Source organism: Vulpes lagopus, chromosome 2 (genome assembly GCF_018345385.1).
Source record: "Vulpes lagopus strain Blue_001 chromosome 2, ASM1834538v1, whole genome shotgun sequence".
Classification (NCBI taxonomy): domain Eukaryota; kingdom Metazoa; phylum Chordata; class Mammalia; order Carnivora; family Canidae; genus Vulpes; species Vulpes lagopus.
The window spans coordinates 21,574,041-21,602,035 of NC_054825.1; the positions used below are offsets into that span (position 1 = coordinate 21,574,041).

The 27,995-nt window shown below is 40.2% G+C and overlaps 1 long non-coding RNA gene across 3 annotated transcripts in view; it reads left to right on the top strand.

Annotated features, from left to right (window-relative positions):
* Positions 1 to 21,484: 21,484 nt before the first annotated feature.
* LOC121485105 overlaps positions 21,485 to 27,995 on the top strand; it is a 74,208-nt gene continuing 67,697 nt past the window's right edge. For all 3 annotated transcript variants that reach the window (XR_005986203.1, XR_005986202.1, XR_005986204.1), the window contains exons 1-2: positions 21,485 to 21,639; positions 26,856 to 26,993. This is a non-coding gene — a long non-coding RNA (uncharacterized LOC121485105). The remainder of the gene's footprint in view (positions 21,640 to 26,855; positions 26,994 to 27,995) is intronic.

A 27,995-nucleotide genomic window follows, 5' to 3' on the forward strand; every position in this document is an offset into this window, starting at 1 on the left:
GGTAGACATTGAAATGACAAGGGAGCTTCAAAGCATTTAATGCCTGATTCCCACTCACAGATGTACAGGCTTAATTAGCCTAAGGTGGGCTTCAATATAAGTATTTTTTAAAATATCTCCAGGTGATTCTAAGGTACAGACACTAATTTTCAACCATGGGAGAGCTTCTCTCCCTACCTGTAGTGGTTACTTCAGATGTAGGAATTCGATCTAATTCAACCAATGAGAGTCTCACCTTGGACATTTGTCAGATTCTGAAGTAAAGACAAGCTCTCCCTTTCTACTTGAAGGTGAAGTTAAAAATATATAAAATTGGCACTTGGTGGAATGAGCACCAGGTGTTATATTCAATTGATGAGTCACTAAATTCTACCTCTGAAACTAATAAAAAAAAAGAAACTAGAAAAAAGGATAAAGTAAACCCAAAGAATTCAGAAGAAAGTAAATAACAAAGATTATATTAAAAAAATCATTGAAATGGAAACAAAAAAATCGAGAAAAAGCAATACAAATATATATATATATACATAGTATTCAGAGCAGATATATACACAGGCAAAGATCATACCTGCCTGTTAGCAAAGTCAACACATGGAGGAAAACATTGCTGAGCAGAGGGGCTGGAGTGAAGTGGGTCCTGGTGATAGTTTTCAAGTCCTGCTGTAGGTCATTCCTGAAGTATTTAAGCTTTGCCTTTATAGTCATGTCAGCTGGTAAATTCCTTTTCAGCTTATAATCATTTGGTTGGTTTTTCTGTTTTGTGCATCATACAGTGTTTTAGTTAATAAACTGAGATTCAGGGACTCTCTTGCTAGACTCGATCTTTATAGTAAAATACATTAATCCATTATAAAGTTATAGAATTTTAAAGCTTGAAAGGGAACGCTTGAGTGCTGAATCAGTACACATATTTTATAATTGAGAAGAAAAGGTTCAGGATAAGCGAGAAATGAGGCTGGCCAGTAGGAGCTGGATGCAGAACAGCAAGGGAAGAACCTGATGCCTTCAGGAGACTTGCACTTTCCTGTGTGCAATACTCTCTGTACCTCGCTGACAGTTGTCCTTCCCATTCATTGCTTGGACTTTTTACATATTCATATTCTGAAAATCTAATTATCATTTACTAAACTGTGCTCTAAAAATGACCAGCAACGTGGCAGATGAATACACAACCAAAGGATTCTTTGACAAGTCAATTTGGAAAGTACTTTTTAATAATTTCTACCTCCCCTGAGAGCATCTCAATTCACCTAAGTTTCTAATAAATGCTTCTGTAAAGGAAAACTGCTTAAATCCTCCTTCTCCCTAAAAATACGTATTAATGTAACAACTTTCTGAAGTTTTAGAACATAATCGGTGAGTAGTAATATGGCCCTAGAAGAGTCTGAGTTCATAAGAGAAATGCCTAGGTTCATTTTCTCCCAAAATAAACCCTAACAAAAAGACTTGGATAAGATGACTTATTTAGAAGGTAATCTCAGAGGGCACTTGAGTGGGTCAGTCATTGAGGTGTCCAGATTTTGATTTTGTCTCAGGTCACGATCTCAGGATCTTGATACAGAGCCTTTGCATCGGGTTCCATGTTCAGCGAGGAGCCTGCTTGGGATTCTCTCTCTCCCTCTCTCTCTGCCCCCCCCCCTCTCCCACACTCTAAAATAAATAAACAAAATATTAAAAAACAAAACAAAAACATTGGTGATCTCAGGGAGCAGAGCAGAAGTGAAGGAGTAGATGGAGAGATGGGAGAAAAACCCAAAGATCTGTCCCCATTTGATGAGGTTCAGAATTCTGATATGATAAATAGGTAACAAAATGCTGCTTCCAGAGAAGTCCTCAGTGGTTCAGGTTTAGGAATCATCATATATCTGGACAACTGCATGGATGAGAAGATTTGTCTTCCCCTCCTATTCACTGTAATCCTGGGACATAGTTTTCAGGCCTCTCTCCTCCTGTCTCAACAACAGTGAGGTCATCTCTGGACTTGAAATTCTCCTGAGCTTCCTAATTAGATAATTTCAAGGCAGGAAAGAAGAGTGGTTTTTATCTCCCTCTGATATGGTCAAATTTCATTTGTATTGATGGCTTGGACACCAGTATCCTGGATCTCAGCAGAAGATAGAAATCTGAAATTGGGACTCTGAAGTCACCAGGATGATTTTAAATTCAAATAAGCTTCGTAGACAAAAATGAGACATGCTGGTACAGCCATCAAGAGAAATGAAGACTGACAGTTTAATTTCTCAAAATACTATAAGCCAAATGATGACAGCTCCATTGGCTGGCATGGAGCAGGGTAGGTGGTTGCCTCCATTGAGTATAATAGCCTATGGCAGAGAAATATAATATTAAAACATATCTATAAGATTCTACATGGAGAAACTGGGAGGGACTCTTCTGGGTAAGGATTTCAGGTTATATTTTGCCTCTTACTTTGGTCCCAGACTTTTACAGCCAGCCAAAATGTGTTGACTTATTTACTACTGCCTAAAGCCATAAAATGACCCTTTCTGTTTATCAAAATTTATCAAAATGCCCCTGTGTCTTCTGTATATCACTGTTCATACCATCCTTAAGAATGATTGTGTCAAGTGACAGGTGCATATAAAAAGGCTCATATTTCCTCCATTTGGAAGCATCTCAATTTACAATCTATCAAATGCTTTGGGTGCAAGAGACCTCACATTGTTGAAATAGACAGAAGATACATGCCACATCTAAGTTTTCTTTACAAGGCAAGGATTGCTATCTAAGAATTAATTTTATAGGCCGAATTTTCTCAACACAGAAAGCAAGACCAGTTCTGCAGACAGGACACTGGAATCCACATGGTGGGGGAAAATGACAATGTAAAGAAAGTCAAATGTTTTAAGCTTGTATTTAAATAATGTTGAAGATAATGAGAAGAATGTCAGGCTGTGAATGAAATAATTTGGTGGGGGGAGACAGAATCATCTATAAAATAATAAAAAATATTAATTCCTTATTTTATTTTAGGACATCTATTTTAAAGTACATACAACTGTCCTTCACTCCAAATATACTGAATTCTCTGATGATGATAATTACAGCTACAGTTTATAGAGTTTTTATATCAGATCCTGAGCTACAGGGCTTACCTCTGTTAACTTTAGTATTTGCACGGCAGTAAACTATCATACTGCATAAGTAATGATGGCGAAGAGAAATAAAGTCATTTCTAATACAAGAGAAAACATATGTTTATACCATTAACTATGGCATTGGTATGGTTGAAATGAATTTCCAGGCCCAGGATGGAGCTGCTTTTCCCTAGGGTGCCACATCAGCAACCTGAAACTTAGATTAACTTTTGTGCATCTATAAAGGCTCCGCAGTGAGCCTCCCACATATAGGACAGCTATTCAATGATGCAAGAAGCTTTCTTTAAGTTTCTTAGTCTTTCTCACCCCCTGTCTCCCTCTCTTCTCTCCCCCTCTCGCTCCCCCATCTTCCTTTCCTTATTTATCTTCTTTTCTCTCTCTCCTCCTCTCCTTCTCTCTCTCTCTCCATTTTCCTTTCTCTATATATGTATCTCTATCTCTTCCCTCTCCCTTTTTTCCACTGTATCTGATCCATTAGTCTCTTCACAGAAAGAGAAGTTTTCCCTAATCACTCCAAAAAAGAAGCTGAAAGAGGAAAAACAAAATAAAACAAAAACAAACAAAAAACTTTTCTAAAGGATGAATTGTATTCCAGGTTATATCAGTTAAATAGATTTTAAAACTTCTAGTATAAGGAGAATGCTTGCAGTTTTGCCATCTGGAATGGCAGAGCTGTGACAATATGGAAATAGGCTGTGTGTGTGTGTAGGAGTTGGGGTAAAGATGGGAGGGGCTGTTTTCCATCTGAGCTGCAGTGGGTGAAGTTAGAGATTTGCTTCATTCAGCTTCTTATTCTGGACTTGTTTATTCACTCCTGAGAGCCTAACCTTGGTGGGGCTGAAATCAGGACTTCCCAGGTGATTGCTGCAGCCACAAATTGGAATCTCTGGCTAGTTGAGTCTAAGACATTTGGGAGGAAAAGGGTACTTTTGCAAATGTGAACATCTCAGAAAATTAGAACACTCTTTACCCAACAGACACCTTCTTCATTACATGGAACTTGTGCCTTTGCTTTTGGCTTGAATAGGAAAAGAGAGAACATTAGAGTGGAAGAAAAGGAGTAGAAACACAAAGAAAACAGTTTCATCCTGTGATAACGTTGCCTTCTCTGAAGTCTGACTGTAAATTCTAGGTCTGTTCTTTTGTAATCTGAATTTCACTATTTGTCCCTAACAAATGGGTGATGATGTCCTGAGAAGTCTGGGGTCTTATTTCCCTTTTCTTAGGAAAATTGGTTCCTAATTAGAATCTCTTTTCATTTGCATGGGGATGCTGGTGGTCATGCTTGACTCTGACTCTCCATCACCTACCATGATGCTTAGCATGTAGTGGATTACCCATAAAAGTTTATTAAATCACTAAATGAATGTATTAACCATTTATTTAATGGTTTGTTAGTGTCCCATGCTGTGTAATGAATTACCACAAATAGTGATTTAAATAACACCCATTTAACATCTTCTGATTCTTTGGATTAGGAGTTTAGGGGCAGGTTAGCTCGTTACTCGCTCAGGGCATCACCAAACTGAAATCAAGATGTTGGTCAGGGATTAAATTCTCACCTGAGACTCAGGGTCATTTTCCAGGCTCACAGATTATTGACAAAATTCACTGTATTGTGGCTGTATTCCTGAGATCCCATTTTCTTGCTAGCTATCAGCCAGGAATGGCCCTCAGCTCTGAGAAGATTATCTCAATCTCTTGTCTCATGGCTCCAAAGGCCCTTCACACCAAAGCTATCTGCTTTTTTCCTGGCATCAGGATTATATCTTTGACTTTTTAATTCCTCTTCAGTCTGCAGTGAAGTGGTATTTTATAATGTAACATAATAATTGAGTAACTATCCTGTAATCATTTGCCATGCATAACATAACCTCATCAAGGAAGTAACCCTCTCCTTGTACTCACAGGCTCTGCCTCAGAAGGGAAGAGGGCTATACAAAAGATTGGGAAATGTGGCCATCTAAGAATTTTGCCTACCATGAATGGCAAGTATTCATCCTCTCTCATGATGAGGAAATTCATACATGAAAATCATGTGTCTTATTTAAGACATTGTTGAGTTAGCCATCATGGTTAGCCCATTTCCTATACTTTAAAAAAATCTATCTTTGTCATTAGTATGACAGGTAAAAATTATCACTTCATCTTAAGGCATAGGAGATACAGGCCAAACTTACCAAATTTGTACAGGTGGTTTGGTTTCTCACATAGTCCAATTCTTGGTCAGAAAGAAGGCTCCTTTACTCAAATGTTCCACTCTTATTGCTGAATGTTGGTTATCCCTTGATAGAGAACCAGGGGATAGTGAACCATGTGTTCACATGACACACACACATGCAAACATGCACAAAATTGGTTTTGCCATCTATAGTTTGCCTGTGTGACCACAAACCCTTGTCACTATTCACTAGACAATGAACAGTCACCAGAACCAAGGTGAGCCAACAAGGTTCATTTGGAAATTGAACATAATAACTGCACTTTGTAGAAAGGTCAGCATATACCACCATGAAAAACACACACTTAGATAAACATAGTCCTTCCTACAGAGACAGGTGTAAAATACCTTACTTCCTAGGGAGAGATACACAGACCTTCATCAGTAGTAAGCTGTAATTGCCATTCTCAGAACCTTATTCAGTATAGATTTTGATCATAACAAGGAGTTATTGTTCAATTATAGAAAGTAAGGGTCACTGGAAAATAAAACATAAACTGGAAAGAACATTTTCTGCCACAGTAACATAACACTTAGGCCAGACCTCCACAGATGTGATTTCCTGGAGCTACTGAGGCTAGACTGTGCCTTTCCTCCAGTTTCTTTACCCCCTTCTCACTGATGTGAGGTGGTATCTCGTTGTGGTTTTGATTTGTATTTCCCTGATGGCAAGTGATGCAGAGAATTTTCTCATGTGCTTGTTGGCCATGTCTATGTCTTCCTCTGTGGGATTTCTCTTCATGTCTTTTGCCCATTTCATGATTGGATTGTTTCTTTGCTATTGAGTTTAATAAATTCTTTATAGACCTTGGATACTAGCCCTTTATCTGATAGATCATTTGCAAATATCTTTTCCCATTCTGTAGGTTGTCTTTTAGTTTTGTTGACTGTTTCTTTTGCTGTGCAGAAGATTTATCTTGATGAAGTCCCAATAATTCATTTTCACTTTTGTTTCTCTTGCCTTCATGGATGTATCTTGCAAGAAGTTGCTGTGGCCAAGTTCAAAACGGTGTTGCCTGTGTTCTCCTATAGAATTTTAATGGAATCTTGTGTCACATTTAGCTCTTTCACCCATTTTGAGTTTATCTTTGTGTATGGTGCAAGAAAGTGGTTTAGTTTCATTCTTCTGCATGTGGAAGTCCAATTTTCCCAGCAACATTTATTGAAGAGACTGTCTTTCTTCCAGTGGATAGTCTTCCTGCTTTGTCAAATATTAGTTGACCATAAAGTTGAGGGTCCACTTCTGGATTCTCTATTCTGTTCCATTGATCTATGTGTCTGTTTTTGTGCCAGTACCACACTTTCTTGATGACCACAGCTTTGTAGTACAACCTGAAATCTGGCATTGTTATGCCCCCAGCTATGGCATCTTTTTTTAATATTTTCCTGACTATTCGAGGTCTTTTCTGATTCCACACAAATCTTAAGATGATTGGTTCCAACTCTCTGAAGAAACCCATGGTATTTTGATAGGGATCGCATTAAATGTGTACATTGCCCTGGGTAACACTGACATTTTCACAATATTAATTCTTCCAATCCATGAGCATGGAATATTTTTCCATCTCTTTGTGTCTTCCTCCATTTCTTTGAGAAGTGTTTTGTAGTTATTAGGGTATAGACCCTTTACCTCTTTGGTTAGGTTTATTCCTAGGTATCTTATGTTTTTCGGTGCAATTGTAAATGGGATTGACTCTTTAATTTCTCTTTCTTCAGTCTCATTGTTAGTGTATAGAAATGCCACTGATTTCTGGGCATTGATTTTGTATCCTGCCACGCTGCCGAACTGCTGTATGAGTTCGAGCAATCTTGGGGTGGAGTCTTTTAGGTTTTCTATGTAGAGTATCATGTCATCGGCGAAGAGGGAGAGTTTGACTTCTTCTCTGCCAATTTGAATGCGTTTTGTTTCTTTTTGTTGCCTGATTGCTGAGGCTAGGACTTCCAGTACTATGTTAAATAGCAGTGGTGAGAGTGGACATCCCTGTCTTGTTCCTGATCTTAGGGAAAGGGTTCCCAGTGTTTCCACATTGAGAATGATATTTGCTGTGGGCTTTTCGTACATGGCTTTTAAGATGCTGAGGAATGTTCCCTCTATCCCTACACTCTGAAGAGTTTTGATCAGGAATGGATGCTGTATTTTGTTCAATGCTTTCTCTGCATTTATTGAGAGGATCACATGGTTCTTGGTTTTTCTCTTGATGATATGATCAATCACATTGATTGCCTTACGAGTGTTGAAACAGCCTTGCATCCCGGGGATAAATCCCACTTGGTCATGGTGAATAATCTTCTTAATGTACTGTTAGATCCTATTGGCTAGTATCTTTTTGAGAATTTTTGCATCCCTGTTCATCAGGGATATTGGTCTGTAATTCTCCTTTTTGGTGGGGTCTTTGTCTGGTTTTGGAATTAAGGTGATGCTGGTCTCATAGAATAAGATTGGAAGTATTCCATCTCTTTCTATCTTTCTGAACAGCTTTAGTAGAATAGGCATTGTTTCTGCTTTAAACATTTGATAGAATTCCCCTGGGAATCCATCTGGCCCTGGGCTTTTGGGTCTTGGGAGGTTTTTGAGGACTGTTTCAATTTCCTCCCTGGTTATTGACCTGTTCAGGTTTTCTATTTCTTCCTGCTCCAGTTTTGGTAGTTTGTGGTTTTCCAGAAATGCCTCCATTTCTTCAAGATTGCCTAATTTATTGGAATAAAGCTGCTCATAATAAGTCTTTAAGATCGTTTGCATTTCCTTGGTATTGGTGGTGATCTCTCCTTTCTCATTCATGATTTTCTCTCTTCTTTTTAATAAGGCTGGCTAATGGTTTATCTATCTTATTAATTCTTTCAAAGAACCAACTTCTGGTTTTGTTGATCTGTTCCACAGTTCTTCTGGTCTCTATTTCATTGAGTTCTGCTCGAATCGTTATTAACTCTCTTCTTCTGCTGGGTGTAGGATCTATTTTTTTTTCTCCAGCTTTTTTAGGTGCGAGGTTAGCTTTTGTATTTGAGTTCTTTCCAGTTTTGGGATGGATGCTTGTATTGCAATGTACCTCCTCCTCAGGACGGCTTTTGCTGTATCCCAAAGATTTTGAAGGGTTGTATCTTCATTTTCATTAGTTTCCATGAATCATTTTAATTCTTCTCTAATTTCCTGGTTGACCCTTGCATCTTTTGCAGGATGGTCCTTACCTCCACGTGTTTGAAATCCTTCCAAACTTCTTCTTGTGATTTAGTTCTAATTTCAAGACATTATGGTCTGAGAATATGCAGGGGATGATCCCAATCTTTTGGTATCAGTTAAGACCTGATTTGTGACCCAGTATGTGGTCTATTCTGGAAAAAGTTCCATGTGCATTTGAGAAGAATGTGTATTCAGTTGCGTTTGGATGTAAAGTTCTGTAAATATCTGTGAAATCCATCTAGTCCAGTGTATCATTTAAACTTCTTGTTTCTTTGGAGATGTTGTGCTTAGAATATTTGTCGATTGTAGAAAGCACTACATTCAAGTCACCAAGTGTTAAGCGTATTATTATCTAAGTATGTCTTAACTTTGGTTATTAATTGATTGATATACTTGGCAGCTCCCACATTTGGGGCATAAGTATTCATGATTGTAAGTCCTCTTGTTGGATAGATCCTTTAAGTATGATACAGTGTCCCTCTTCATCTCTTACTACAGTCTTTGTGATAAACTTTAATTTATCTGATATAAGGATGGCTACCCCTGCTTTCTTTTGAGGACCATTTGAATGGTAAATGGTTCTCCAACCTTTTATTTTCAGGCTGTAGGTGTCCTTAGATCTAAAATGAGTCACCTCTTGTAGACAGCAAATAGATGGGTCTTGCTTTTTTATCCAGTCTGAAACCCTGAGCCTTTTGATGGGGTCATTAAGCCCATTCATGTTCAGAGTTACTATTGAAAGATATGAATTTAGTGTCATCCTGATACCTATTCAGTCCCTGTTTTTGTGGATCGTTTCCTTGGACTTCTTCTTTCTTTTACAGAGTCCCTCTTAATATTTCTTGGAGAGCCGGTTTTGTGGTCACATGTTCTTTCAGTTTCTGCCTATCTTGGAAGCTCTTTATCTCTCCTTCTATTCTGAATGAGAGCCTTGCTGGATAAAGTATTCTTGGCTGCAGGTCCTTCTCATTTAGGACCCTGAATTTATCCTGCCAGCCCTTTCTGGCCTGCCAGGTCTGTGGAGAGGTCTGCTGTTATCCTAATGCTTCTCCCCATAAAGGTTAGGGATTTCTTTCTCTTGCTGCTTTCAGGATCTTCTCTTTATCTTTGGAATTTGCAAGTTTCACTATTAAATATTGAGGTGTTGAGCAGTTTTTATTGATTTTAGCGGGGGGATCTCTCTATCTCCTGGGTCTGAATGCCTGTTTCCCTTCCCAAGTTAGGGAAGTTCTCAGCTATGATTTGTTCAAATACAGTTTCTGGACCTCTGTCCCTCTTGGCATTCTCGGTAACCCCAATAAATGTAGATTTTTCCTTCTGAGGCTGTCATTTATTTCCCGTAACCTATCCTCATGATCTTTAATTGTTTTTCTCTTTTTTCCTCAGTTTCCCTCCTTTCCATCAACTCATCTTGTATGTCACTCATTCTTTCTTCTACCTCTAACCCTCATCGTTAGGACCTCCAGTTTGTGTTGTATCTCATTTAATTGATTTTTAATTTTGGCCTGATTAGATCTAAATTCTCCAGTCATGAAGTCTCTTGAATCCTTTATGCTTTTTTCTAGAGCCACCAGTAGCTATATAATTGTGCCTCTGAATTGGCTTTCTGACATTGAATTGTAATCCAAATTTTGTAACTATGTGGGAGAGGACTGTTTCTGATTCTTTCTTTTTATGTGAGTTTTTCCTTCTAGCCATTTTGCTCAGTGCAGAGTGGCCAAAACAAGTTTGAATGTAAAAAGGAAAAAAGAGAGGAAAAAAAAAAAAAAAAAAAAAGAGGGGGGGGGGAAGGGTGAGAAAAAGAAAACAAAAAACAAGTGGGAGTATCTTCTGATTCTATACATTGTAAATCCCTCGACTTCCCCTGGAACTTTCCAGTGCTGCTTTGTCAATAACTTGCTTTTCCCCTGTCCTTCTAAGTGGTCTTCTGGGGGAGGGGCCTGCTGTGCTGATTCTCAGGTGTGTGCACCTGGGGGAGCTGCCAAGCCCCTTTCTGGTGCAGGGCTCAGTGGGAGCTGTTTATCCTGTGATGCCCTGGCTCAGACCCAGGTACAAGGTGACGCCAGGAGGAACAACAACAGTGACGGCCAGCTCTCCAGCCCTGGAGTCAGCTCTCGCAATAACTACCGCAGCTTCCAGTCCACAGGGGCCTGGATGCTCCAGGGACTGGGGGCACCGATCTGCACAGCTCTGGGGGCACCCGGGGCAGGAGCATCCTCGCTGTCCTGGGCCCTCCCCGCCTCCACCTGTCCCGGGAGAGTGCAGGGTCCTGGGCTGTGTCCCCCAGTGCCCTGGGCTCCAGGGCCTGTGCTGCTGGAATCACGCTCCTGGGGCATGCAGCCCCCTCCGCCGGGAGCCGCCACCCACCACTCGAGCCGCCGCCGGAGCTGCTCCGGAGGCCCAGGGCTGCCGCCCTTTAGGGAGCTCAGCCGCGGGGTGTGGCGCACTCTCCCTGGGGTGCAGGTGCTCTGTTAGTGCCCCTGGAAGCCTGAGGGCATCCCCGCCCCTCCTGGGATCCTGCCTGATCTCCCTGCCAGGGCCTTTCCCTCGGGGAAGATTGGTGAAGCTCCTGCTTCTCCGGGCCCGGGGCTCTCCTGTCCTGGGGGCACTCACCCCGCAGCCTTAGCCTGGCTACTTGCTGGGGCCCCTCCCCCTTGGATGCTTTTTTATTTCTTTTTAATTATTATTATTTTCATCTTCCTACCTTGAAAGAAGCGCAAACTCTTCTCACTGTAGCATTCCAGCTGTTCTCTCTTTAAATCTCAGACTGAATTCATAGGTTTTCAGAATGATTTGAAAGTTATCTAGGTAAGTTGGTGGGGACAGGTGACTTGGGGACCCTACTTTTCTGACATCTTGCCCTACCCCCCATCTTTTACTCTTAACTAAAGGAAATCTCACAAAGAGAGGCACAAAGTTTTATGTTCCAACCACATTTGCAATAGGGATTGAGAGAAAGGAGCGGTAGACTGGAAAGGTTAAGGTGAGTCTTATGTTGATCCTGAAAGAATGAGTAGTAATTGAGAAGCCAAAGAGATAAATGATAGTACAGGTAGTGCGAATACTATGGCCAAAGGTAGAGAGAGCAATGCACATGTTGTATATGGAGACCATGAACCATTTTGGTTTCCACAGAGGGTTCATATCATATATTTGTGACACATTTAGGCAGGAATATCAGAAATATTCATTTTATGGAAGATCATAATGTTTGCCTCTTTTATGTAACTTTAAACTGTTAGGTTTGCAATAACAAATCCTCATTTGAAATCAAGTCAGTTACCTATGCATTTAATGTAACCCCTTTTGCAAAAATATTGTGGCAAACTGAGGAACTCTTCTATGGTTATAAATCATACGTAGTAGACCAGGACTCTACACCAAGCTCCATCACTTATCAGTTATATGATGCTGAGCAAGTTAGTTTTTCTGAGGTTCAGTTTTCTCATTTATGCACTAGGGATAATAATACCTAGTATATAGAATGAAATAAAACTATGAATATACAATGATATTAGGGTAACTAAGATAGAAGATGTGACTTCCTTCCTTATTCATTGTACATCTGCACTGTTACCAACTTAGGCCTAATCCAAGGTGATGATGATAGTGATTTTCATGACCGATCAAAGTAAAATATGACCCAGGAGTTTTGTTAAATGCCTTATGTGGCTAATACCCTTTAATTGTCACAAACTCAAAAAAAAAACAAAAAACCTTCCAGTACAGAGTTCTTGTTACAAAAAATTTTCTATTGTACTCTGGAATTACTTCCAGCTTGCTATCTATTCTGGGTAAGTGAATATGTCTCCGGACTCTAAAATCGAGTTTGTTCTGTCAGGAAAAGAGTGTCCCTCCAATGTAGGCCATCAGGGTGGGCTAATGAAAATCAAACATCACCTTCAGAACATGTATTTATTCTCAGGGCAAGTCTTGTGTGCATCTTGGCAGAGAGCATTCACGAAACATGAGTGAGGATGTTTGTACTTGATGAAAAGAAAGAAGAAAGAAAGAAAGAAAGAAAGAAAGAAAGAAAGAAAGAAAGAAAGAAAGAAAGAAAGAAAAGAAGGGAAAGGAAAGAAGGGAAAGGAAAGAAGGGAAAGGAAAGAAGAGCAAGGAGGGAGGGAGGAGAAATTTGGCCTCTGAGTAGAGATTTATAACAATTAGATTTATCTGTGACTCTTGGGCAAGTCATTTGACCTTTCTGAATTAGACTTCCTTTACTTGTAATAGATATTAAGTTTCATAATGTGCAATATAATGAAATTCATTGGTTTTAAACTATGGTTTCAGTGTCCAGGCCCCACCTCAGATCAATTAAATCTGAATTTCTGGAGAGCAGAGCCCACATATAGATATTCTAACAATATGCAAGTGACTTAAATTTGCAACCTGACTTGAAATCACTTAAATAGATGATATTTAATATATAGTTTATATCTAAAATTCTAGGTACCAGATAGTAGTTACATCCTAGAAACAATGTATCTGGGCAGTATTATTGGAATTGAAAAAGGTTAATAAAAATGGTATTTTCTGAATAGAGGTTAGTTTGGGGAACTATTTGTATGACCGAGTCTAACCTAGTGAAAATAATTTTTTGTTATGAGCTGTTCTCTCCATGCTATTCTTTCTCCTTCTGTAGCCTCCTTCAGAAGGCTGGTCTCTTCTTAGGATCTTTACAGTTATATCTATTTCCTAAAAAACTCTTCCTTGTGGCTTACTCTTTCCCATTATTCTCTTTTTAAAAATATTATTGTTGCCTGTTCTCCAACTTTTTTGCGGTATGATTGACAAATAAAGATGATACATATTTAGGTTATACAATGTGATTTTTTAAATATGTACAATATGAAGATATAATTTACAAATACATTCCAGAATTTGCACCATAATCAAGCTAGTTAACACATTCATCACCTCACACAGTCACCATTTCCTTTGAGTGTGGTGAGGACACCTGAGATCTACTCATGTAGCAAATTTCCAGTATATAATATATTATTAACTATAATCACCTTGCAGAACATTAGATCCCCAGAATTTATTCATCTTATAACTGAAAGTTTGTATCCTTTAACCAACATCTCCCCACTTTCCCCACTCTCCTGCCATTTTTGTAAATATAATAAATAATAAATAAATCTAATAAATAAGTAGTATATATAATAATAATAATAAATAAAATAGTTTTGCTTGTTTTTTTGAACCCTTCTTTTATTTTTTTTTAATTTTTATTTATTTATGATAGTCACAGAGAGAGAGAGAGAGAGAGAGAGAGAGAGGCAGAGACATAGGCAGAGGGAGAAGCAGGCTCCATGCACCGGGAGCCTGATGTGGGATTCGATCCCGGGTCTCCAGGATCGCGCCCTGGGCCAAAGGCAAGCGCCAAACCACTGCGCCACCCAGGGATCCCTGAACCCTTCTTTTAAAAAATGAAATAGATTTGGGGGGCATTTGGGTCACTCAGTCAGTTAAGCGTCTGCCTTTGGCTCAGGTCACGTCCCAGGGTCCTAGAATTGAGCCCCGTGTTGGGCTCCCAGCTCAGCAGGGACTCTGCTTGTGCCTATCCATTTCCCTCTGCTCTTCCCCTGCTCATGCTCTTTCTTTCTCTTTCTCTATCTCTCTTTCTTTCTCTCTCTCTCTCTCTCAAATAAATAACTAAAATCCTTAAACAAATGAAATAGATTTTTGAGAATCTGGGTTTGGCATCTTTGGTTTTTTAATGAATATCTGCATCTGTGATATCCAGGGATTGAATAATAGCATCTGGTTAAAAATAAAGATGAGGTGAGAAGGGGGAGTAGGTATGGCTGATAACTTTTAGAATTCCCTCCCATCATTGACAGCACCTGGAATTTTTTCAGTCAGGGTTCATAGTACATTGTTTTAGAATATCTTTTAAAGTTACCATTGTGGATTGTCTGGGTGGCTCAGTCAGTTAAGCATCCAACTCCTGGCTTCAGCTCAGGTGATAATCTTAGGATCCTAGGATCAAGCTCCGTGGCGGACTCCACGCTTAACAGGGAGTCTGCTTGAGGATTCTCTCTCTGCCTCTCCTTTTGCTTCTCTCACCTCCCACCACACAGTCTCTCTCTGTCAAATAAATGAATAAATCTTTTATAAACAAAATTAATAAAATAAAACCATTATTGTATCCTGTGTTTCCAGAGTATTTGAAAATCTTCAATGATATTTAAATATTAATATTTCTGAGTCTACACACATTCTGTAGGATTGTAGGGCAGTTACTTTAGGTGCAAGACAATGAGGTTAAGAGAAAATAACAACTTGCCAAAGGTCACCTTGGAAATAAATGGATAGAAACAGAAATTCATATTTCATTCAGATAGTATTCCCCTTAGATAATTCTGTAGAACTGCACCCCATCAATGTTAAAAATCACCCATACCAGTCATTCATCACACGGTCCTATGAAATGTGTAATACATTCCATATAACACAACTAATGTATAGCAGACTTAGGACTTTGAAAAAGGACTAGACTGAAAGGCATAAAATCTTCATTCATTATGCTGAATTGCCATTGCAAAATTACTCCATATCATTACAAAAGGTTTTAAAAATTAAACTCACTGCTGATGCCGCCTTGAAAAGCTGGCATTTGTCCATAAGCAGACTTTCTATTAGCTCAGCTTTGGCTCATTAAACATCCTGAATTTGAAGCAAATTGTTTAAGATGCAACATGTGTGAAACTAGTATATTGATTAAGCATGACTCATGACATAATCAAAACACAACCTTATTTTATCTCTCATTGTTCTTTACAATATTTAGGAGCAGATCTTTTTCTGGCCCTGAGTAAAAATCCTCCATGTTATGCTAAGCAAAATAAGTCAATCAGAGAAAAATAATTATCATATGATCTCACTCATATGTGGAATGTTAGAAGCAAAACAGGATCATAGGGCAAGAGAGGAGAAAATAAAACAAGACAAAACCAGGGAGGAAGACAGACCATAAGAGACTCTTAATCATAGGAAACAAATTGAGGGTCGCTGGAGGGGAGGGAAGTGGGAGGATGTGATAAGTAGGTGATGGGCGTTAAGGAGGGCACATGATGTAGTGAGCTCTGGGTATTATATGAGACTGATGAATCACTGATCTCTACCTCTGAAACCAATAATACATTATATGTTAATTAATTGAATTAAAATTTTAAAAATCTTCCAGGTTCAGACTTTTATGTTCGCTTTTTGGTAAGAGAAAAATTTTAAGTCACAAAGTAATCTCCAATCAGAAATCAGAATATCTAATACAAGTCTAACAAAAAATTTAAACTTAAAAAAATAAAAAATAATTTTGAACTTAATTTAGCATTGACTGTTCCCCGGTTGTAGACTATATCAACTCAAAAGCTACTGTGAGAAAGGGACTTCTCAATTTCTCTGCCACTGCAATGGCCAGTATTCAATGTTTACAAATATATTCTGTTGGAACAGTAGACCCCCAAATCTACTGAACTGGCTTCAGTTAACCTCATTCATCTTTGGATAAGCTCTTTAAAACTTCTCCTGACATGGGATTCCACTATTCCACTTTCCACTATTTGGAAAGATGTCTACTTCTCTTGATACCCTTTTTCTGGCTGGTGAGCCCAAAGAAATTATAACAAACATTTATAATTTATTCACTTTCCATTAGTTCTTTCTGTTTATGCCTTACAGAGTTGGCTTTGTGAATTTGATACATATTCTTCTTAATTTGGACCAGTATGTTAGAGAACTGTAGAGGTTGGTTGAGGATGATTATTTTCAAGGCTAATGTATCCAAAGGATAGAAAAGTACAGATTCAAAGGGGCACATGCACCCCAGTGTTTATAGCAACATTATCAATAATCACCAAACTATGGAAAGGGCCCAAATCCATCAACTGATGAATGGATAAAGAAGATGTAGTATATAATATATACGTACTGGAGATGAGAAGTACAACATAGGGAAATGTAGTCAATAATACGGTGATAGCATTGTTTGGTGACAGATGGTGACTATATTTATTGTGATGAGCACTGGGTAATGCATAGAATTCTTGAATCAATATGTTATACACCTGAAACGAATACAGAATTATATTAATTATACTTCAATTAAAATAAATCTGACACCTGAATGTTCTCACAGGCACTTTCCATAATCTTTTTTTTTTTTTTCTGGTGTATAGGTCACACCTTTCCAGTATGACCATCTGTCTCCAGTGTTTGTGTCTCTGTGTGTGTATATTCCTGTGACTGTGACATTTCAAATTATATATTATAGCAATTCTAGGCACTTTCTTTCTCTTCCCAGGGCTTAGTATTATTTTCTTGTGTGTGTGTGTGTGTGTTTTTTGTTGTTGTTGTTCTTGTTGTTTGTTTGTTTACTGATTCAGTCTGGATTATTTTAGTGAAGCCTATCCTTTCCCCAACCTCAGCACCCCATCACACACCCAGTGTGAAGCCTCTAATTTTGGTCTTCAGGGGACATAGACTTGAATATGTCCACAGTTACCCTAGGGTGACAGTGATTATAGTAGAACTCTGTTTCTTTTCCTGATCACACACAGCTATTAGCTCCATTAATTGCTAACTAATTCCTTTGTTGTTTTCAACAATGCCTTAAGACATAAATTCCTTTACAGAGGAATTCAATCAAATTTAGACTCCTTTCAAAGGACAGTTCTTGAGGTCCTTGGCTGATATTTGTCTGACTCAAGAGGATTCCTCCCAGCTGTCACTGTCCTCATTTCTCTCCACTGAAATGAGGGCAACCTCCTGGGTAGCCTTTATAACCAGTGAATCCAAAGATCTCCTGTCAGTTACCTTTCACCATAACTTTTACTACTTTTCAGAGTGTCCTGAGGCTTGAGCTTCTCTGTACTTCATTACAATTGAAATCAGTTCCTTGGGGGTTGGAGATGAGATTAGAGCTCTGTTTTTTGGCCTGTCTCTCCCTATGGGCAAAATATCTGACCCACAGGTCTGGTCTTGGAGATGGGGACAATGGTCAGCTTCTTTGTGGGTGAAACTCCACATTGAGTTGTTGAATGTTCGGCTGATGCAAGATGGCAACAGTCCTGGGTCTCCTTAGTTTGCCACTCTCACTGAGGAGTGCCCAGTCTTTGAGTATCCTCATAATTCTTCTGTAAATCTACAAGTGTTCTGCAAAATACAGTTTTATTTTTAAATACACTCTTAAAAATTGCCCATCCTCACTAAACTCCCATAAATGAATCTTTCCGACCACCTCTTTAAGTGAATGATCTGTCAAAGTGTATTTGGGAGGCTGGGGAAAGCAACATTTATATTGAGGTAAACAAAAACAAAAACAAATCAAAGCATTTGAATCTTTACCAAATTTCTCTGGGAACTATTTAGTGTGAGTATTCATTCTTGTTTTTACACTAGGTAGATAATCAATAATCTAGGACTAGAATATTAAAAACATTATTTCAAATTCAACATTAGTCCTTACCCTTCCAATTTATTCTTTTTCCTTTTTTCCTTTGCTTTGCCCAGTTCCACATTTGTATAGTGACCTACTTGTACTTTGACGTTTTAATCCTGTTTCCCAGCTACGAAATAATTTCCACACATTTATCATGGCTAGAAAGAAGGTAGGAAGGCTTTTCGACAAGACTTTAAACAAATGCATCTGCAAATTTTGAAATCATTATGAGAGAAGAGAAATGAGAGAAGAGAAACAGGTTTGCTGGGTTTTAACAAATAGCAAGTGGGGCTCAGGGATGGAAGAGAATAGCAGGTTCTTTTCTTCTATGTAAAAACCACAACTGGCAGATACTTTGTTTTACTTTGAGGGTACAGGTCTGTTTTCCAAGGATAAGCCCTTATTTGTGAATAGTAGAGATATTTTTTGGAAGAATATTCCAGGATCCTTTAAGGACTGAACTAATCTCATTTAGGGCACTCTCTTGTTCATGGAAACACTGAAATTTAATGGCTGCGCTGGCTGCTTTGCTTGCATCTGCTCATGTTAGATTGGTCTAAAGAGTAACTCAGCAGATTCTTCCAAAACACATCCTACAGAAGTCAAGTCACAAAGGGTTTGATTATTAATGAGTAACAATTACTCTGTTATCTTTAAGGTGATTCCTTCATAGGTCTAGAAATTTTACTTCTCAATGAAGTTACCACAAGGCAAACAAAATATATATTTAGAATAATATATACTTCTTTAGTATATAGTGAATTCTTTAGAAGAACTTTTACTCTTATCATTATAGCTATTATATTTCTGGCATTCATTTATTAAATATTGGATGCCTACATGTGCTTACAGGAGTGTTATTAGTTTTGTAAGGGCTGTGAAGACACCTGAAGGCATTTTACCCTTATAAAAATAAAAAATAAAAAAAACTGTCTATGTGAAAAGTTTTGGAATTTAAGAAATATTTTGCAATTTCCAAAGTCATTTTTCCTCCCTAAAATCTCCATTTGAACTTTATAACAACAGCAGCAGGAGAGGTGGCTTGGAAGATATTATATAATACAGTGGAAGAATTCTAGGCTCAGAGAAGTCTTAAAGGTCATTTAGTCCAATCCTTTCATTATATTTTTTTCATGCCAATTTTCTTTTTCATTTCACTTGAAAATAGTACCAGACTACGAAATGTTGCCAAAATGAAATTCATATATACCTTTTATTCAGCTTCCACAAATACAGTCATCTTATACAACCACAGTACAATTTCAAAATTGGGAAATTAAATGTGATATAATACTGTCAACTGATTTATAGACCTTATTCAAATCTTGCTCATTTATTCAGTCATGTCCTTTTCCTGGTCTAGGAATCAATCCAGGATCACACACACCATTTGTTTTCTTATCTCCTAAATTTCCTTAAACTGGGAACAGTTTTTCAGTTTCTTTGTCCTTCATGATGTTGACATTTTTAAAAACTGTACTAGTTGTTTTGTAGAATGCTCTTCATTTGCAACCCTTCCATTTTCAAGTTTAGGTAGTCAAGCACGGTGATTCCCTGAGAACTCACAGCAAATTTGTGGCCGACTTAAACACAAATAGAAGGCTGCAAGTTGTATGGAAGTTCATCCTAAGATTTCAGAAGGCCGGTCGGTCTCCTTCCAGAAGGGCAAGGACTGACAAGGAAACAGTGAATTTATACAACAGTTTTAATAGATGCACTCAACACACGCCTCTAGTATATTACTGATTACCTATGAAATCTTGGATTTTGTGCTAAGCCATGAGATGTGTAACAGTGAGCAAAAACCAAAATGGTCCCATGCCCACAGTTTGAGCTCCTTTTTTGTTTCACCCCGGACTTTGTCTCGTTCTGGAAGTTGTGAAAGGATATGTCCACAAAACACTTAGCACATGGCTAGTAGCAAAGTGCTCTTTCAAACGAGTTATGCAAAAAAAAAAAAAAAAAAAAAAAAAAAAACTGGCTTGAGGATGAATGTTATAGAAGATCTGGGAAAGGGAGCAAAGCATGGCCACTGCTGGGAGAAACGTCTAAATACACATACCATCATCATCATTGGAGAGGTAGATGATAGATCGATCTTAGAACATATTTCTATTTACCTCTATAAAAAGATAGAACATGGTTCTATCTAAGAGGGGTCTATCTAGGATCTTACACAGGACCTCACACCCTTCCCTCTGCTGCCCTTCGCGTCCCTCCAGAGCCCAGACACGGGCTGGCGCTCGAGCTGAGATCAAAGTGCCAATTCACAGAGACTAAGAGGGAGGAGGAGGAATCCTTCAGTCCCTTCCTCCCGAAGACGCTGGCAAGAGCCCTGGCTGCAAAGGAGATCCAGGCAGTGGACGGAGGGGAACAAAGCGAGAGGACAGCAGGAGCGGGAGGGTCCCCGGCGCTCACAGCGCGTTCCCGGCGGGCAGCCGAGCCCCAGGGACCCCGGAGAGCCCGGCACTCCCCGCCCCGCGCGGGGGCTCCGCAGGCAGCGGCCCGGGGTCCCGAGACCCGCTGCAGCCCACGTGGCTGCGCCTGGCCCCGCGCGCCCCGCCTCCGCCCGCCCCCCGCGCGCCCCAACTTGGACGGAGTTGGGGTCCGGAGCGCCCGCCCCAGCCGCCCGGCGCTCCCGGCTCCCGAAGGGAAAGCGGGCGCGGGGCTCCCCGGGGGCTGAGCGCGCTCCTCGGGGCGGGGGCTCCCCAGGGCCTGAGCGCGGACCTCGGGGCGGGGGGCTCCCCGGGGGCTGAGCGCGCTCCTCGGGGCGGGGGGCTCCCCGGGGGCTGAGCGCGGACCTCGGGGCGGGGGGCTCCCCGGGGGCTGAGCGCGCTCCTCGGGGCGGGGGCTCCCCGGGGGCTGAGCGCGCTCCTCGGGGCGGGGGGCTCCCCGGGGGCTGAGCGCGGACCTCGGGGCGGGGGGCTCCCCGGGGGCTGAGCGCGCTCCTCGGGGCGGGGGGCTCCCCAGGGCCTGAGCGCGCTCCTCGGGGCGGGGGGCTCCCCGGGGGCTGAGCGCGCTCCTCGGGGCGGGGCGCTCCCCGGGGGCTGAGCGCGGTCCTCGGGGCGGGGGGCTCCCCAGGGGCTGAGCGCGCTCCTCGGGTGCGGGGGGCTCCCCAGGGGGCCGAGGGGTCCTCCGGGTCCGGGCGCTCGGCGGCGTCCCCCTCCACACCCCGCGGGCCCCGGGGCCCCGCCGGCCGGGCTGCTGCACCCCCTCCCATTCGGGGCCGCCTCTGGCGCGGAGCGGGGAACCGGAGGCCCGCAGAAGTGGAAGCCCGGAGAGACTTTAAGCAGCGGGACCCCGGAACTCCTCCGCAAGAGAGACACAAAGCTTCTGCGCTGGAGGAGCTGAGCTGAGGATCAGCACGTTGGAGGTGACCGGGACCTCCGCACACAAAGGACGCTCCACTTGGCTGGCTGCCACGGTGTCAGGAGTGGAGAAGGGGCAGGATGGGGGGGGGGTGATGAAAGAGGTGAGGGGTGAGGGGAGTAAGCGCTAAAGTGTGTTGGAGAGTCAGGTGGACAGGGGTGTTTGAAGCTTCTTACTCGGGAACTGCGCGAAGCGAAGCCACTGCCCAACTTCCCCAGGAACTGTGTCACCTCCAGAATGCTTCCATCCCTCCGGGACATCTATCTTCTCCAAGCCCCAACCATGAAAGAAACTTCCAAATTAGCAGGTAAATCCTACCCCCTGTCACAATGGTCTGTGGGGTTGAAGAGCAGGCAAAGAGGGGGTTTGTAAGGAAGTATCTGGAATGCGGGGATGAGAGGGTTAACTTGTAGGGCTGCCTGATATTCGCTGGAATGAGTTCCCCTTTCCTGGCTGCAGACTTTGCAGACTTACTGATGGCTTGAGTAAGTCCAAGATGACATATTAGTAAGGTAACTTAACGTGGATGAGAACTGCAGTGGGATGGTCATTGTCCTTTTGGTGTAGTCCCTCTCTCTGGGCACTGGAGATGCAAGTTACAGAGAGAGCCCGGTCAGCCTTTTGAGGGCGTGTGTGCTTTTCCAGTGTGATCCATTCCTAGAAACATCAATACCCCAGTGACAGCAACTGCTTGTTGTCCTCCAGTATTTGACCTCCTCCAGTGAAGAACACAAATAAAGGCTTGACCCTACCTCATGAGGTGAAGAGATTGCTAGATTACAGGAGGCTGACACGGAGGACAGTAGGTGTGGTGGGGTTTTGCTGCCCACAGAGTGGCTTGTAGAGGTGAACATCAGTGATTTTTGGCCATGCCAGAGGAAGTTTTAGAATTTGGGGAATATATCTGCAGTTCTTCAGCTGTCAATTTAAAGTGAACCTGGAAACTCTCTTTGGCAGACGTGGTGAAACAACAGCTTTGGTGGTTATGATTAAGACCATTCAAAAAGTGCATGAAAGTTCTCTAGGCTACCATAAAGCAGACATTGAGAACATTATGAACAAGGGCAGGCAAAAAAATAAACATAAATGAGTGGTGGACTCAATCAGGAAATTGAGAGTTTATTCTTTGAAATACGCACAGATTATTCAGGCTAGCACCTTCTACCATGACTTCATTTGTAATATTACTGCTAGAAACCTTCCCACTATAGTTATGCTCATACTGAGCTTTTGAAATAGAAATTTTTAGTATTTTAAGGTGAAATCTTTTCAATAGGAATGAATATAGGTTTAGAATATATTGATGCAAATCACAATATTAAGAGTTAATATTCCTGGCCCTGTCCTGAGAGCATCCAGAATGCTCTAATATCTACCCTTGAGGATACAGATGCTGGTCCATATGTTGTTCTCACACACATTTACTTAAACCATTGAAGCGGAGGTTATTTCCATGGAGCTCCTGGAGATCTTTGCTCTTACTTCCTACTTTAATAATCACATCTTTAATGTAATCACTGCTAAAACTATTCACTCCATTTAAGTTTGAAATTTTTAGAACTTTTCCACTTCTTCGAATAGTTAGCTCACAATTTCTGACTGTAAAGGGAAGTTTTGGACACATCAAATATGTAGGTACTGTGAAGCAAAAGACTTTGGACTAGAAATGCATGCTGTTTTCCAAGCTGTAAATTATCCCTCACCTAATCTTGAAAGAGAATGAGAGAGGGGAAAATGCATCCTTGGCAAACCAGATACTTGTTCATTTAAGTAATTACTAAACTGTATTGCCAGGTTGTGTGTGTGTGTGTGTGTGTGTGTGTGTGTGTGTGTGTGTGTACATGTGGGGGTGTTGCCAGCATGGTCATGTATTTGTGCTTACAAATTATATAGGGACAGTGTGGGTCAAATTTTGGATGGGGACATGCAGTAGGTCTACTAGGGTTACTTATTGTCAATAATAAGGGTAGTGACTGATGATTGAGCACTCAAAGTCTGCTAACTAGTGACCTTTCTCTCTTGCCTGAAGTCCTTTGTTTTTTATGTTAACCCTCACATACACCTACCCCATAACCTTCTCTTTCTCTCTCTGTCCTCAGAAGTAGAGCTAATCAATTTCGTCTATCCAGATATATCTGTTTCAGCATCACAAAGAAAGTAAAGTTATTATTTTGTAAATTGGATAGTATAGAAGCAGAGGAAACCTCCCAGATGGAGGCAACTGAATGTAATGAAAAAGACTGGAAATTTGAGTTCTAGCCCTCTTTATTTGTCAAGTACCTTTGGCAAGTTGAGGCAATAATCTGAATTTAGATTTCTTCATCTGTAAAGTGAGGTCAGTGCTAATCAGAATTAATTGACAGAATGATAGACCTTGATACATATGAAAGAACACTGTTGTGATAAGGTCCCTACATATTTGTGTTATGTCATTTCCAATGCCTTTCTTTCTCTCAGATCAGTAAAGGGAATAGTTCATCAACCCCAAATATGAAGACAAAAATCAGAAATTCATGATTTGCCACCTCAATTTTCTCCTCAGAATGAAGTGGGGCAGGGGCACTTGGGTGGCTCAGTCAGTTAAATGCCTGCCTTCAGCTCATGTTCCCAGAATCCTGGGATCTAGCCAGAGTCAAGCTTTCTACTCAGTGGGGAGTCTGCTTCTCCCTCTCCCTCTCCCCCTGTTCTCCCTTTATTTCTCCCTCTCTCTCAAATAAATAAATAAAATCGAAAGAAAGAAGAAAGAAAGAAAGAAAAAGAAAGAAAGAAAGAAAGAAAGAAAGAAAGAAAGAAAGAAAGAAAGAAAGAAAGAGAAAGAAAGAAAGAGGCCCAGGTGTCACACATCTTTTAAAACTGACCTTTAGTTAAAACCCATTAAAAGACTAATGATTGTGCAAAATTAAAGTGGGGTGATTATAGACTGCCCATATAACATTTCAGGAATTCTGAATGTTTTTTTTTTTTTTTCTGAATGGTTTCATTGACTACTTTCCCTCTTCTTGCCTCCTTCCTGTGCATGTTGCTGATGCTCTTGGGACAGCCATTTGAGGGCATAACTTTTGCCTTGCACATGACTAAACCTTTCTTTAGTGTGTGTGTGTATGCATGCGTGTATAAGAGAGAGAGAAGGAGAGAAAGTTCAGAGGAATTTTGAAAATTTTGAGCCATTATTTAAATTCAGGTATTGACATTTGTAGCCTTGTCGTACAGGGCACACTTTCTTGATGGGGACCTTAGCAAGATTTGGACCAAATGAGGGAATGCTGTGGCATTCAGGATCCTAAGCACAGACAATTTGTCAGGAGCAAGAACATATTGCTTCTACACAGCTCATTTTATACATGATCTAACTTCATATGATTATAGTCACTGCCTTGTGGGGTGTGTTGTGTGTATTATTCTTTCCTCCACTGGGTTTCAAAATGTTAACCAGCACTAGCTCATTAGTGCCTATGAAATTCTTGTTAGGTAGATAGTATAAGCATTAATATTGTCTCCTCACATTTTTATGCTGAATGTGATTTAAAATGCTTCAGTTTCTTACTCTCTATTTCTCGCTGGCAACATTGCTCATAGACAATCATCTGCATACATATGTCCTTATGATGATATTTATGTCGCATTTATCAAATTGTAGGACTATCTGGTTATTTGACATGTGCATCTTCTTCTTCAGGTATTTTTAAACCTGAGATGTATCAATGCAAACTTGGCAATAAAACCAGGCCGGTATTTTTTGTTGTTGTTGTAAAATGTCTTATATTCATCATTTAAAAAAATATCATAATAATCTTGTGAGGATTGAATGATCACTTCCATTACACCAAACAGGAAACTAAGTTTCAGAAAGAATAAGTCAGATGTTCAGGCTCTTATGAGAGTGTCAGAGACAGAGCACAATTTGTAAACTTTTTTGATCTGACTCCAGAATCTATGCTTGCCTGATACATTTTAATATAGGACATAGAAATCAGAGCCAGTTGAGATATGTTTCTAAAATTATTCATCGTGAATGGATTTCAGAGGAGGTTGGAAGGAGGCACATCAGTTATGGATGCTCTATCTCCTTGAGAAAAAGGAATGCTCCTAATACATACCTGTCAAATTTCATTTCTGAGCTGCAGTAGTGATTGCATTGTTCTCACACTCTCCTCTTCATCTTTAGAGAGCCTGAAAATCAACTCTTGAGTGATTCACTGAGCATAAATTGATGGGAAAATTTTAAGATCTAGTCTTACTTTATACATTTATGAGTCAACAAAAAAATCTGATTTTCGTTTGATATCAGCTGTGATCATTTATATAAGATTTTCTTCACCCGACCTTTTAAATTTTAATAGAATTAGCTTTCTTTAACAAACTTACAGTTTTCTTTTCCTGATCAGGGTTCTGATCCTAATTATGAAGGCAAATGCATTGGACATGGAAAGTGAGATGCTATAGAGGAGGAAAGCATAAGATGTGAGGCAAGAGGGACCAGTTTGAATCTCCCTATTAGCGATCTTAAAAGTAGGGAGACTACATGCTTTCTGCTTTCTGATGACACATAGTCAGTTCTTTCTCTGAAGCTCCACCCATGTCAGACACAATATGTTAGTGTTTTCAGTTTGAGAGTGTTGCACTCATTGTAGCTTATAAGTTTAGGGGGAACAAAGATAAAACATTGATCTATGTCCTTGACTTTGGAGTAAGCAAGCCTTCTATTTCACATGATTAGGTATTTCCCTATTGTTCACATACATATGTGTTTACATAAATTCCTGAAGTTTGAAACCCACTATTTAAATCAGGTACTGGTATTCATAGTAAGAAAGACATAGTAGTTTATTTTATATCATCTTTGTGTTGGCAAACGTGCAGTCTTTAGCTGAAAAATGCATAATCTAAGAATAGAAATTACACTTCTTTTTGGAATTTGCTGATACCTTCTATAAAAGATAATTAAATATTGACTTTGGGGGTGGGGTGGGGGATGGGTTAAATAAGTGATGGGGATTAAGGAAGGCACTTGTTCTAATGAGCACCAGGTATTGTATAGAAGTGATGAATCACTATATTGTACACCTGAAATCAATATTACACTGTAAGTTAACTAACTGGAATTTAAATAAAAACTTTTTAAAAAGACTCAGGAAGGGATCCCTGGGTGGCGCAGCGGTTTGGCGCCTGCCTTTGGCCCAGGGCACGATCCTGGAGACCCGGGATCGAATCCCACATCGGGCTCCCGGTGCATGGAGCCTGCTTCTCCCTCTGCCTGTGTCTCTGTCTCTCTCTTTCTCTCTGTGACTATCATAAATAAATAAAAATTAAAAAAAAATAAAAGACTCAGGAAGATTCATATCTTTTAAAGAAAAAAGATATGAATAGAATAGAATTAGACACGAAACCATAGATTTGGGCACAAAAATACGTGGAGTGTTTTCTTATTTATATGAATAATTGCTAACATTTAAGTAGTACTATGTGCCAGGGACAACACTAACAGCTTTTTGCAAATAATCTTATTAACTTTTCATTCTACAGATATCACTGAGAACCTAAGTTGTTCCAGGCACTGATAGAGAGGTGTGAGTAACATGGTATAAAAAAGTCATGAACGAACTCATATGAGGCGGTAGAAGATGCACGTCCTCTCATGGGAGAACTTCTAGAGGACTAAAGGTGAGGTGGGAACCTTCTGGTAGGGATGGTTAAGAAGGCTTTTTGACAAGGGTGGTGCTTAAATTGAACAAGGAATAGTAGTAGTGAGAACTTTAAAAGGGGAATTTTGAGGTGGCCACAGTTCATGTTAGGCAAAAGAACTGCAAAAGCACGTGTAGAGAGGAAATCCCTTAATATATGACATCAGGTTTGAACGATTAAGGATATATTGCATGCCCAATGAGAAATTGAAAATTCATGCCCCCTGAAAACAAAAACAAACAAAAAAACCCCATGCCATCCCTTAAAGATATCATTGCCCTTATTTGCATATTTAAATCTCATCTTGGATGTCATAGCTTCTTTTTATCCTGACTTGTTTTCAAAACAAAGATTGTCTTTTATTTAGTAAACTCTATCAGAGACATCCTGAGCCAGGCTCCCCAAAATGCCACTTTGCCTTATGTCTTTAAATTAATATACAAATACTATGGCTTTTCTTTATGTATATCTTGATCATTGTCGCAAACCTCTTGAAAGTGTGAAGGATGCATCTCTGTCTCCAAAGGCATACTGGCCAGACATCATCCCTGCAGCAGCCAAAAATGATGGCCTGGAAGAGCTTTGGAGGAAGGAGTGTGAGGAGGAACCAGACTCCTCAGAATGTGCCAGCCACTGCAGAGTGTAGATTCTGCTTACATCAGATACATGTCTAGGAGAGGAAGAAGTTTCCTTGTTTCTTCCAAGCTCCTTCCAGTTGGTTTGGGAATTAAATTGACATGAGGCAGATGAAAAAAAAAAAAAAAAAAAAACAAAAAAAAAAAAAAAAAAAAAAAAACTAAAGTGCACACAGAGGCACAATAATGAAATTAAGACTTCAAGAAATGACCAGCTCAGGCAGTTTTTACACTTTTTTCGACAAAGAGACAATAAATCTATGAGGAATTGACAGGATGACAAAATGTAACTTTGGGAGCTACAGTTGGTAAGGAATTCTAAACAGAATTTGGGCTGGGAAAGTAA